We start from the raw sequence: 14182 nt of genomic DNA on the forward strand, positions 1-14182 counted from the left end.
TACCGGATGTCTGCACAGAGATCGCGGGGGGTCCCAGTGACCAGACCCTTGCAATCAGACATCTTATCCCCTTTCCTTTGGATAGGAGATAAGATGTCTAGCAATGGAGTACCCCTTTAAGGAGAAAAATGTGGATTAGAAACAGTGATTTTGAGGTATATCCATTTGACATGTTTAAATATTTATTTTTTTAAGGAGCACCTGCTGACATGGAGTTCTCCTCTTTTGGACTTATTGGACTCTTAGTGGCAGAACCTGAGTACATTAGTGATCCAGTCTGTTACTTGTTACTTCTTAAAATGAATGATCTGTATGATATTTTTTATATTGCCTAGCCCTCATTTTAGGAGCAGTAACAATAATGTGTATATTGGGTTGTTGATTATATCTGCCCCTGTTGACCAATGTTGTATTGAAGCTTTCTTTATATTGATTATTAGAGATTGCCAGTATTCCCATAATCCCCAGTAATATACTGGTATTGCTACAAAAGGGAGAAACAGGGACAAATAAAGTTGTAGCTTTACTAGCCTATCCACAGAACAGAACCTAAAGCTGCAAAGATCTGATCTGCTCCTTTTAACTACCAGAATTGGTACAGTTCATTGTAACTAACACAAAAATACCATATATCTGCTTAGAGGATATGGCCTGATGGTGGGCCATACACAAGAAAGTCCTATAAAATTCCTTTAAAGCTTAAATCTTCCAAATGGATAATCCCAGAAATCCCATTACCATTACTAGCCCCATAGTGCCATCTGTTTTTTTCCAGCACAGCTGCATCTATAGGTTTTGTTACTGTAATTGGGTCATGTACTCATCAACCTGGTCCACCTACAATCACAGTGCTTAATGTGGAAGTGGTGAGTCCTGAGTCAGCTGTCTGCCTGTTAATTGCTCTTTTTGCTGTATTTTTCCTTCTTCAACCCCCCCCCCCCCCCCCCCCACCGCGATTCTTCCAGAATTGCGGCAAAAACCCCTTTAACTACACACCTTTACTTTTGCACCATCCATTTTGAATTTCCCTGGTGGGGATTTATGGAGCTTCTACTAAAAGTTTTAAATTTATGCACAAGCCCCGTTTTGCACAAAAAAATTGTGACTTTTAAACAACTTTCTGTTGTGCCCGTCAAGTGGCGAGAAAGGAGGCGTGGCCTAACACACTTAGATTTACACCTGCAAGCAGTCATTTTAATCAGTGGTACACAGGGAAGACACAGATAAAGAATTTGGCAAATCTGAAGCCAGCCCCAAGGTGTAAAATGAAAGTCTTAATAAATCCCCCCCCCCCCCCCCCCCTTATTTTGGTATGGATTGAAGGGGAGATTTATCAAAACCTGTGTAGAGGAAGAGTGGTGCAGTTGCCCATAGCAACCAATCAGATCACTTTCATTTTTCACAGGACTCTTTAAAAATGAAAGAAGCGATCTGATTGGTTGTATGGGCAACTGCACCACTCTTCCTCTACACAGGTTTTGATAAATCCCCCCCTAAGTGTAAGAATCTCAGCTGATCCACCCGGTGTGCAGGTCATGCTTTATAATAGGCTTCCTCTGCGAATGTTCTCTGTCCTACATGTGAGTTCAATGTACTTTTATCTATTTATCATTCTCCTAATCTAGCACCTAACAAGTTCCCATGACATGTTTGAGATTGTCTAGATGTTTTGTTGCTCAATAGGCATTTTATGTCCGTTTAAGGCTAAGTTTCTACTTAGTTTTTTTTTGTGTGTTTTTCCTCATTGAAAAAACGCTGCGGCCAGATGTTTGCTGTAAATCAATGAGAAATAAAAAAAAAAAAATTCCACTTTGCCTTTTTTCAGTTTGGCGTTTTATTTTTATCCTATTCGCATTTTTTCACGCATTTTTTTGGGTGTTTTTCAGCTCCTTGGCGGTTTTGCAAAGTCGCAGCATGTTGAGCCTTATGGCGTTTTGTTTCCTAAAATCGTGGCATTTTTCTCCCATATAAGTCTATGGAAGTAAAAAAAATGCCAAGAACATCGACATGTGGGTTTTAACTTTGGCGTTTTTGCAGGCGGTTTTTATTCTTTTTTTGGAAAAGAAATAAAGAAAGTGATAGATACCTTTTTTAAATAAAATTTCACCATAAAAAAATAAAATAAAAAAGACACAGTAGTGATGAAAAAAATTGTATTTAACGGAATGTATCTTTTTTTATAACAACATTTTTATTAATTTTTAATCAATTTATGTGGGCGGGCAGGGCACTAAAAATGTAGCCGACAATAATAAAAATGTAGAGTGTGTGTTTTTCACTTTTTTTTTTTTTTTCTTACAATTTTTTTAGGTAGTACTACTACTCCCAGCATGGGACACACTGTTCCATGATCGGAGTAATAGTACCTGTACTAATTGACAGATCGCCCCTTTGTGATCCTCCTGTATAATGTATAGATGCAGCCGGCCGCTCTTCCATGGTCCCCTGCACTGCCGTAGATATACACCTATTCATATTTCCCACAGAGAGCTGTGATTGGCCAGATGGTTCCAGCCAATCACAATTCTCTGTGGGAAATATGAATAGGTGTATATATACATCAGTGCAGGGGACCATAGAAGAGCGACCGGCCGCATCTATACATTATACAGGAGGATCACAGTGAGTGTCACAGAGATGCAAGCGCTGTATAGAGCCGCTCCACATCTCTGCTATATTATGGACGATTGCATCAGGTGTCAGGAGTGACACCCTGGGCGATCTGTCTATTAGTACAGAAACTAATACTCCCATCATGGAAGAGTGTGTTCCATGCTGGGAGTAGTAATACTACCTAAAAAATGTAAAAAAAAAAAAAAGGGAAAAAGACACACTCTACATTTTTATTATTGTCGGCTACATTTTTTGTGCCCTGCCCGCTCACATAAATTGATCCCTTTTTAAAATTAATAAAAATTTTGTTATAAAAATATAAACTTCATACATTTTTTTCCATCCCTACTGCATCCTTTTTTATTATTATTATTATTTTTTTTTTTTAGTACCCAACAAATTTTGAAAAAACGTCAAAGGGGCCAAAAATGCAAGGCAAAAACGCCAGAACAAAACGCAAGAAAAAACGCCAAACATAGGAAAATGCTCTGGTGTTTTTTTCTGGCATTTTTTTGGGCCACAAAAAAAAACAAGTGGAAACTTAGCCTAACACATGAAGCTATTTTCCATTGCACATTATCTATTCAGAAGAACAAACAACTTGCCAGAAGAGGTTGGCGTCTTTATATATAGCTCATCATGTAGGAGGAAGGAAGTTTAATGATTTTATTTTTTCTATTTCACAGTCTTATGGAAATAATGACTTTGCTTTACAAGAAACCATTGTAAGACTATACCACCTGATGTAATGATGGGTTTGCAATTAAAATACTATACATCATATATGTTTGACTTATCTCATGAATTACAATCAGGATATAAACAGGTTAACATTACTCTTGTACTTCTCCACTCAGCAGTGATTAACAGAGTAGTGCTGTTTATCTGCGTACACAACCCAACCTGGCCACATATACACATAAATGTTGGTTCCTGGGCAACCCTTTTACCTGTTCACTCACACAGAAATTATTATTCCATACAGCAGGGAAGAGATGCATTTTTATCTCCACTTATAGATTAGTTTATAGCTGCTAATAGAAGTCTACAGAGGGGTATAGGGAAATATAAGGAGGAAGTTGCTGCACAGTAGGGCAGAGAGAGAGAGAGATACACACACAGCGGCTGTTTGATTCACAACTACACCACTCCTAACTGCTTTAGATAGGGGAGCAAGATCCCCCTTCTCTCTATGTCATGTATGCAAGACCTCATAGCAGCTATTCTTATATGTCTTCTTCCTCCTCTCCCTCTCCTCTCCATAGACTTCTATGGGTAACTGTTAACTGATCAGTCAGTGAAGTTTAGGATCCATCTCTCTGTGTCATAGATTTTGGTCACAATTTTTTCATAAAGTGAATGAATGATATTAAAGTGTACTTAAAATTTAATAATAAGACCAGTTATCCTAGAGACATGTCAAAAGTTGAGAATGGTCCCCGAACAATCACTAGAACAAATAGGGAGAGAAGCCATGTGGTTTTAATGTAGAGCAGAGAACCAGCTTGCCTTTACTATAATTGGGTGTTCATAGCCAAAGCCATTAAAGAGGTTCTCCGGTGCGTACACATCTTTTCCCCTATCGAAAGGATAGGGGATAATATGCCTGATCGCGGGAGTCCCGCCGCTGGGGACGTCCGTGATCATGCACGCGGCACTCCGTTTGTAATCAGTCCCCGGAGCGTGTTCGCTCCGGGTCTGATTACGGGCGACTACAGGGCAGGCGGCTTGTTACGTCGCGCCTCTGCCCCCTTGTGACGTCACGCTTCGCCCCTCAATGCAAGTCTACGGGAGGGGGCAGCCTTTGTTGCAGCCTAGTGACAAAATGAAAAAATAAATAAATACCATTCTGCACAAAATATTACATATTGACAACATGAAAACAGAAAGTTTATGCTAATTTATTAAAACCAAAATAACTAAAATATGATATTGACATATGTATTCAGACTCTTTACTTGGTATTTAGTTAAAGCCCCATTGGCAGGGATTACAGCCTCTCAAGCTATATCATGTTAGCTGGAGACAATTGTATACAACCATTTTTAGGACTCCCCAGAGATTTGTTCAGTTGGGTTAAAGACTTGCCCGTAAATGGCCACTGTCAGATACAAAAACTTTTAATATGTTGTAAAGCATGCAAAACCAATATGTTTTTTTATTTGCATTCATTAGAAAATGTTAACTAATTCAGGGTGAAAAAGCAAGTCAACTAGGGGTCCCCCCCCCGTGCTTGGACACAGTCTGCCGTGTCCAGCGGTCATAGCCTATGTCATGGACCCATCCTCTGATTGACAGCAGGTCCAGCGCGTGCACGGACCTCCATGAGCCTCTGAGCAGGATGGGGAAGGTTCGTGGTGCATCAGTGCCCCACATCCCGAGCATCCACTGCATGGTAGTATGTTTATATATGTTTAGGGAAAGGTGGGGTTGCCGACCCCCAGACATTGCCGATCCCCGGACACTGCCGCCCAACACCGCAGCCAGACACCGCTGCCCAAGTGAGTCCTTTACAGTGTTGCGGATGCACGAGGCTAAATCTCCTAGCCAGGCTGAGCAGGCAGAGGACACCCTCGCAGGAGCTGCCGAAACCTGGACATCGCCACTGCTAAGAGCCCGGAGGAGTGGGGCGGGCATAGTGGGCGGAAATTTAGGGTACAGTAAACTGTCTGAAACTACAACTCCCAGAATGCCCTGACAGTGAGGACAAGCTGGGAATAGTAGTTTTGCTAATGTTAGGGGAGATGTGAGCAGACAGCATACTGAAGGAGGGGGCGGAGACTTGCAGTGAGGAGACGCCCCCTCCCTTGGAGAAGTATTCAAACTAGTGAGCTAAATTAAAAGTGTAATTAAAAAAATAAAAATAAAGGTGCCAGACACATAAAAATTAGATGTACATGGTCAGGATTAGGTACTGAGTAATATATAAAAAAAATCATTTTTTGTTGGATCTGACAGGTACACTTTAGGCCTTATCTGTGTGTTCTATTTAGAACTTTTTATTTTGCTTACGCTGGGCGCACAAAATTTTGCACGTGCACCTAAGCACTTTTTTGTGACTTTTGAGGGTACGCAGAAAGTACCAAACCGCCTTACCTAAGCAACTTTCAGTTTTAACTTTGTAGTGGTGACAAATTTTATTTAGCAAGAATGTCGCACATAGGCATAAAAAAGGTCACAAACCCCCCTAAGCCAGATCAGACCAACAACTGCAACTCACAAAGGAGAGGAGGAAACATACAAAATAGTGTTCTGAAGTGATTTATTATTTTTTGCTTATGTGCTCTAAATTTATCAACTAACCCATCCCCCCCCCCCCCGCATTGATAGTATGATAAATGTGTCACACATACAAAACCAAAGCAAAAAAAAATAATGACTTCAAAACTCACTTTCCGAAGACAACCATGATAAATGTCCCCCATTGCCTTGTTGGAAGGAGCTTTCGTGTTTGTGATGTCACGCCACACCCCCTCCACTCATGACGTTCGTGATTGGGGTGCCACAGCAGAGATCACAGTTGTCCCCAGCGGCGGCACCCCTGCGATTAGACATCTTATCCCCCTATCCTTTTAATAGGGGGATAAGATGTTTTCCAGCAAAGTACCCCATTAAAGGGGTACCCCGGTGGAAAAATGACTTCTATTAAAAAATCTTACTCCTTCCAGTACATATTAGCTGCTGAATACTACAGAGGAAATTATCTTCTTTTTAAAACAGAGCTGTCTGCTGACATCATGATCACAGTGCTCTCTGCTGACATCTCTGTCCATTTTAGGAACTGTCAAGAGCAGCATATGTTTGCTATGGGGATTTGCTCCTACTCTGGACAGTTCCTAAAATGGACAGAGATGTCAGCAGGGAGCACTGTGCTCATGATGTCAGCAGACAGCTCTGTGTTTCAAACGGAAAATAATTTTCACTGTAGTATTCAGCAGCTAATAAGTACAGGAAGGATTAAGATGTTTTAATAGAAGTAATTTACAAATCTGTTTAACTTTCTGGCACCAGTTGATTTAAAAAAAATAAAAAATTAAATAAAAGTTTTTCACTGGAGTACCCCTTTAAGTATATCTCTGTACTTTGCTTCATCCAGCTCTCCCTCAACCCTGACCAGTCTCCTTGTCCCAGCCTACTATATAGATAAATGCGAAGAAGCCTGTATCACAGAGGGGTGTTTACTTTAGTGATCAGTTTTGGTTAATAGGTGTTAATTTACAATCACATCTAATTAATGAAAGGTGTCTTGCAGAGTTCCGGTGCGGTGATGTATAGTATGGATATTGGTGAATAGCGGAATAACTCATTGTACCTCCTCACTTATTGCTTCTGCTATTAATTTCTCTGGAATAAATGGCAGGCGCAATTGTGAAATAAACGTGCGTCTCAGCAAGACGTTTTCTGACTTTTCTTTCAATGGGAGAACCAACCTGCAGGGAAGACATAACAGCAGAGTTTTCCTTTAGCGCTGCCTGCTTGTGGGATTACATATGACTCATTTAAGTGCTGGAGAGGATTGGTTGACATTTGCCTGTTTTTAGCATAGAACTTTATTTCATATATAATATTACTTAAGATTCATCACGATTCTTGGTTGGTTTTGTTTTGTAATTTTACCTCACACGTAGGACTGTTTTTTTTCCATTTATGTTATGTAATAAAAACTAAAATTAGAGACAATACTGAAGTTTTCTTTTGTAATACAAAGAAAATAGCAGAATGTAGGCTATGTTTTCCTGTAACCAGTGGCAGCTGCCCAGCCTTTTAGCATGGAGTCATTTAATCATTGCTTCTGAGTCCTAGTGAATTAATAGATTCCATCCTAATGGATATTGATCACATCTACATTATTAATAAATTCAATTTATAAGACTATTTTAATCTATGAGTCTGGGAATTCTGATTGTCGAGAATTTTATTTTTTATTCATTTACTTAACATTAGATCCAAAATTTTGCAAAGCTGGTTGCAGATAGCCATGATAAGACCATGGTTTAATGTAGAACATAGGCTGCCATCAGTCTGGAGGATGTTCTGCATTGTCTTTATTAGGGCTGGGCGGTATACCGGTTCATACCGAATACCGAAATTTTTGTCCTGCACAATATGAATTTTTCCCCATACCGCAATACCGGTTTGGCCTCTCACCCTCGGGAATGAATTATCAGCCCAGCGCTGTGCTGTCCCCACATCGGGGAACTAATCATATGTGACCCGCGAGCGCTGTTCTGAAACCCCCCCCCCCCCCAAATTAATTATCAGCCCAGCGCTGCGCTGTCCTCATCGGGGTTAATACTCACATATCACCCGCAAGTGCTGCCCTCCTTGTCCTCCTGTTTGTTGTGGGCTGCCGGCGCTGACACTCTATATATATATATATATATATATTGTACGCTGTATCCCTATGCCCGGGCTGCAAAAAGTAAACAAAATAAACTTTAACTCACCTTCTCCGTCGGTCCGGACCTATTTCCGGTGGACGGGAACGACGGACAGCCGTCAGCCTATCACCGGCCGCAGCGATGTTCCGCCTCGGCCAGTGATAGGTTGAGCACACTGTCATGTAAGAAGCCGGCTGGCTTCTTACATGACAGTGGGCTCAGCCTATCCCCGGCCAAGGCGAAACATCGCTGTGGCCGGTGATAGGCTGATGCGTCTGTGACGTTCCCGGCCCCAGGAAGAGCGTAAGGCCAACGTAGGAACGTGCGTTAAAGTTTATTTTGTTTACCTTCTGCAGCCCGGGCATAGGGATACAGTGTACAATATATATAGTGTCAGCGCCGGAGCCCGCAACAAACAGGACGACAAGGAGGGCAACGCTTGCGGGTGATATGTGAGTATTTACCCCGATGGGGACAGCGCAGCGCTGGGCTGATAATTAATTTTGTGTGTGTGTGTGGGGGGGGGGGGGGGGGGGGTGGAAATACTGTTATATACCGTGGAAGCGCCATAAGTTACAAAAATACTGTGATACACATATTTGGTCATACCGCCCAGCTCTAGTCTGTATACACAGTAGCCCTGATTTACTAACGTCATCCCCACTCTTTTTATCACAATTTGTGTTGCACGTCCTCTGCGACACTTTGTGTGACACATTTTACTGGTAAATACCTGACTATTTTCGAATTTTTTAACTTGACTAAAGGGACGTGGTTTGCATAATTAGGGGCGTGTTCCCGACATTTTCCTGAAAACCCGAAAGTTGTATTTAAAAACCCACCAGAAAAATAATGAAATAATGAACTTGAAAACCCGACTGCCTTCAGGTGTGGGGAATCTGTTAAAAAGTGTGTGTTTTTTGAAAATCCTGTTACTTTGTCCCCTTTTTATATTACATTTGTAATTTTTTTTTTTTTTTACTTTTTTTTATCTTGGCTTTCATTTTCTTTTTTTTTCTTTTATTTATTTATTTATTTATTTATTGTTTTTTACTTTTTGTTTGTTAACCCATTAACGAATAACGATCATGAATGTAAAATTACCTCCTGGTGCAGAGTTACTTTGCTTTACGCTTTATTTTTCCTGTGCAACACTTTTTTTTCCCCGTGCGACAGAATTTTATATCATGCGACAGAAATTAACCCGACACTCTTAGTAAATGAGGGCCATTTGCCCTGATTTATACTAAGAGTGGATTGTAGGTTTTTTTGTGGGTTTTAATTTCCTACAATTTATTTTCCACTGTATTCACTAAGGTTTCCCTACATTTTCCACATTCCCTATATTTTCCTTTTTTTACACATGCTCTGATCTGTCGGGTTTTCCTCAGCTGAAACCTTAGTAAATATGTTGGTTTTTTTTGTGAAAATGTTGGGAACACGGCCATTTTCGGTGACCACGCCCCTTCCCTCAATGACCAAGCCCCTTTTAAAGGGTTTTCTTAGAAAAATGGAGAGATAGTCGGGTATTTTTTCAATTCTTGCGCAAATTCTGGCGCAGACAGAATTTCTGGCACACAACCCTACAAAACATGTCAGGTTTGCAATAGTAAATGAGGGCCAATGACTGCTCAAGGTCATATTAGTGCCCAAAATGTAGAATTTTTAGTCTTTTAAATGACCATTAAGTAACATGGGATTGAGAGACTACTGTAGAAATTGCACAGTGTATTACAGTTCCAATGATTTTAAAAGCTTGTCTCACATATATTTCCAAAAAGATAGCTAAATCACAAAGTCGTTGTGTAGCATTACACATGCATACATACTAGTGTTACAGATTTTGCTTCAGAAATGGTCTGGATCTACAGCAAAATCTGCAATTGCAGATCTACACATAGTGTAACTATTCACATTCACTCCACAGGTAATAGTTAAAGGGGTACTCCGGCCCTGAGACATCTTTTCCCCTATCCAAAGCCGGGTGGCGACCACGGGGCCGGAGTATCGTGACGTCATGACTCTGCCCCCGTGTGACCTCACCCCCCCCCCCCCCCGCCTCCGCTCTGCAAGTCTATGGGAGGGGGGGCGTGAAGGCCGTGATGCCCCCTCCCATAGACTTGCATAGCGGGGGGGGGGGGGGGTGACGTCACACGGGGGCGGAGTTGTGGCATCACGATACTCCGGCCTTGCGATACAAGATTGGGGGGTCCCTAGCGGCGGGACCCCCACGGTGAGATGTCTTATCCCCTAACCTTTTAAAAGGGGATAAGATAATGTCTCAGGGTCGGTGTACCCCTTTAAAAGCATCCTCACATGCGTACCTTTTTAGATATGCTGATTTTTGCTTCTGAGATGCGCATGTTACTATTTTTCATATTTGCAAGTAAGGCTAAGTTCACTTGGCTTTTTTGCTTCGTCCCGTTCTTGGTCCAATCGGCTCTTTTTTGTGCCCAACGGCCCCAAAAAGAGTCAGCACAACTGACAACCACTGGGTCACGACAGATCCCATTGACTTGAATGAGTTCCACCAGAGATCCGGTAGTTTACCTAAGTTTAGTGGAGGAGAAAAAAATACTGCATGCACTATTTTTTTCTCTGTTAAAATCCTGTTGTTTTGATGGAATTGCCGACAGAGCTCCATATAGTGGAGCCTGACAGAAATGAAAAAAGAGGTATAAGTAGCAAGGTAGAGATTTATGAAACCTTGTACAAGGGAACTGTGGAGCAGTTGCCGATTAGTTGTTTTTAGTTTTACGACTATTTTTATAAAATAAAAGCTAGAATCTGTTAAGTTGCTTTAGGTTTTCCCGAACCTTTACATAGGGTTTCATAAATTCCCTCCCCCCCCCAATGCCCAAAATTTGGAGCTGATTGCTCCATTTTTATCCCCTATCTTTACTTGCCTCCTTCTCCTACATTTGATTGACAGCCATTGTGCTGTAGGGGATGGAAATGCTGGATTCTTAGGCCATGTTTACATGTCTGGAATGACCGCCTGGTGTAATGAAGAAAACTGTGTCCCTGTAGTGGAATGTGACCCTCCGCACAGGGACACAGTTTTCTGCTTTACAGTCCGCTCACCCTCACTCCATCTTTCTCCCACCCACCCGCGTCGCACATCCACCACCCGTCTCCTATATGTGCGGTGAGGGTTGGTGATAGGCTGTGGAGCGCCTCTGGCTGTGCTCCATAGTCTGTCTAAACAGTACGGGAGATGTGCCGAGAAACTGTGTTCCCATCCCCCTGGAGTGAGAGGGAGTGGTCTGCAAAGCAGAAAACTGTGTCCCTGTGCGGAGGGTCACATTCGGCTCAGGGACGCAATTTTCTTCATTTCACCAGAAAATGTCATTGCGGACATTCCGCAGACTTCGAGTGCTGGCACAATATGCCGGTGCTAGGACTGCACGGGAATGCGCTGTCTCATAGGCTGCTATGCTTTCCATGCGGAGTCCACAGAAAAAATGGACAGCTTTGTCTGGCGCTGAAATTCCACCATACGCACAGTGAAACATAATCCCATTGAATACAATGGATAGCTGAGTGAAGAAAAAGACCGTGCAGAGCTCCCATAGAGTAGTATGGTCACAAAATCTCAGATGAACATACAATTGTATTCTGCTCACCTGGAAGACACAACAACTTATAGAAGCATATTCAAACACAATGTTCACATTGAAAAAGAGGTAGCATACCTTGAAAAGCGCTTGTATTTTGGCTTAAAGGGGTACTCCGGTGCTTAGACATCTTATCCCCTATCCAAAGGATAGGGGATAAGATGCCTGACCGCGGGAGTCCTGCCGCTGGGGACCCCCGTGATTTTGCACGCGGCACCTCGTTTGTAATCAGTCCCCGGAGCGTGTTCGCTCCGGCTCTGACTACGGGCAACCACAGGGCGGGCGGCGTGTGACGTCACGCCTGCGCCCCGTGTGATGTCACGCTCCGCCCCTCAATGCAAGCCTATGGGAGGGGGCGTGACAGCTATCACGCCCCCTCCCATAGGCTTGCATTGAGGGGCGGTGCGTGAAGTCACACGGGGGCGCAGGCGTGACGTCACACGGGGGCGCAGGCGTGACGTCACACGATGTCTAAACACCGGAGTACCCCTTTAATAAACTACATTTTCCAACTTCACGCCTTGCTGTGAGTTATACTGGCTGGATTGAGCCTAAAAATGTCCCTGGTTTTTTATTTCTTGCTGAACATTAAATACATTGGGATCCTGCTGCTGCAGAATCTCTGGCAGTATTCCAATGCGGAATTCTGTACAGAAATTTAAGATCTGTGAACATGGCCTTACAGGACCTCTTAACCCCTTAATGCCCTAGTTCTTACACCCCAGGAAGTACAAATAGGTTCTGAGCTGCATTCTGCAGGAGCTGTGCTCACTTCATAGACTGCCGTGCACTCCCAGTCAATGGCAGACATTGGCGATCACGTTGATGTCTGCCGTCAACCCCTTAAGTGTCGTGATCAATAGCAATCATGGCAAGTAAGAGCCCAAATGTGAGCTGTGCTGCCCGATTGGCACCCCCTCACATATATGAAATCTGATCAGTTTCCATGCTAGCATCTGGCAGACTCTACTAGCAGAGTGCTGATCACACTAAACAATGCTATGCAATTGCACGGCTTTGTTCAGTATTAGCAATCTAATTGCTTACAATTTTTTCTGGACTTATAAAACATAAAATAATAAAAACATGTTTTGAAAAATATTTAAAAAAAGCCCCTTCCCTTAAAAAATAAAAATAAAAATTAAAGACATTTTTAACCCCTTGCCACAGAACTCCACCTTTTATACGGCACAGCGGCGCGGCAGGGGTAGGACGCAAACTCAGGAGCTGAGCCGGCTTCATACTCGCTTGGTCCTGGCTGCTAATAGTATGATACCTGTGGCTAATGCCAGACATCACCGTTCATGCCGATGTCCGGTGTGAGGTGCAGACTTGCGTCCTATAAAATTCTGCGTTCGCTTCTCCCCTCAACTGTCCAAAGATTACCGAAGATACAGCGAGGGTAGGGGAAGGCAGAGCTGGGAAGGACACAACTCTGCACCTCCCTCAACAGGAGGGACGTAGATATTCACACAGCCCTGCTCCTGTCATGACAGGAGGGAGGTAGATGTGCACAGCCCCGCTCCTGTCATCACAAGATGGATGTAGATCTGCACAGCCCACTCCTGTCATGGGGACATAGATCTGCACACAGCCCCGCTCCTGTCATGGGGACATAGATCTGCACATCCCCGCTCCTGTCATGGAGACATAGATCTGCACATCCCCGCTCCTGTCATGGAGACATAGATCTGCACATCCCCGCTCCTGTCATGGAGACATAGATCTGCACAGCCCGCTTCTGTCATGGGGATGTAGATCTGCACATCCCCGCTCCTGTCATGGGGACATAGATCTGCACATCCCCGCTCCTGTCATGGAGACATAGATCTGCACATCCCCGCTCCTGTCATGGAGACATAGATCTGCACAGCCCGCTTCTGTCATGGGGATGTAGATCTGCACATCCCCGCTCCTGTCATGGGGACATAGATCTGCACATCCCCGCTCCTGTTATGGAGACATAGATCTGCACATCCCCGCTCCTGTCATGGAGACATAGATCTGCACAGCCCGCTTCTGTCATGGGGATGTAGATCTGCACATCCCCGCTCCTGTCATGGGGACATAGATCTGCACATCCCCGCTCCTGTCATGGGGATGTAGATTTACATCCCCATGACAGGAGCGGAGCTGTGTGCAGATCTACGTCCCTCCTGCCGAGGTAGCTGCGAGGAGGGAGCTGTGTATGGGAGCGGGGCTGAGAGAGGTGCGAGGAGGGAGCTGAGGGAGGTACAGAGTTGCGTTCTGCCCAGCTCTGCCTTCCCCTCCCCTTGTTGTATATTTGGCAATCTCTGATTGTATTAGTTTATCGTTATTCTATGATTATTGGTAATTGTTATGCCTTTTAGTAGAAATACAGCATGGCATCGCAAATATGAAATTTTCATGGTTTTGAGGTTTTTAATTTTGTTACTCTTTGGTGACCTGCAGTAACCTTTTATATTTGCTGTAATTCACTGGAGATTAAAATGAATCTGCTGGCTTATTTGCTAATTTATCTCCCATTAGTATTAGTGATGAATACCTGTGCATTTGACCATTTTACATGGCATTGCTGAAGGTGCACTT

At 43.2% G+C, this 14182-nt stretch overlaps 1 protein-coding gene across 11 annotated transcripts in view; it reads left to right on the forward strand.

Annotated features, from left to right (window-relative positions):
* OTUD7A (OTU deubiquitinase 7A) overlaps positions 1-14182 on the forward strand; it is a 249575-nt gene that overhangs the window by 65306 nt on the left and 170087 nt on the right. The window contains exon 1 of one of the 11 annotated variants that reach the window (XM_056572524.1): positions 1561-1580. The exons of the other annotated variants lie outside the window; for them this stretch is intronic. The gene's annotated coding sequence lies outside the window, so the exon portion shown is untranslated. Of the gene's footprint in view, positions 1-1560; positions 1581-14182 lie in introns of those variants that run through there. 11 annotated transcript variants of the gene reach the window in all.

This window comes from Hyla sarda, chromosome 4 (genome assembly GCF_029499605.1).
Source record: "Hyla sarda isolate aHylSar1 chromosome 4, aHylSar1.hap1, whole genome shotgun sequence".
NCBI classification, from domain to species: Eukaryota; Metazoa; Chordata; class Amphibia; order Anura; family Hylidae; genus Hyla; species Hyla sarda.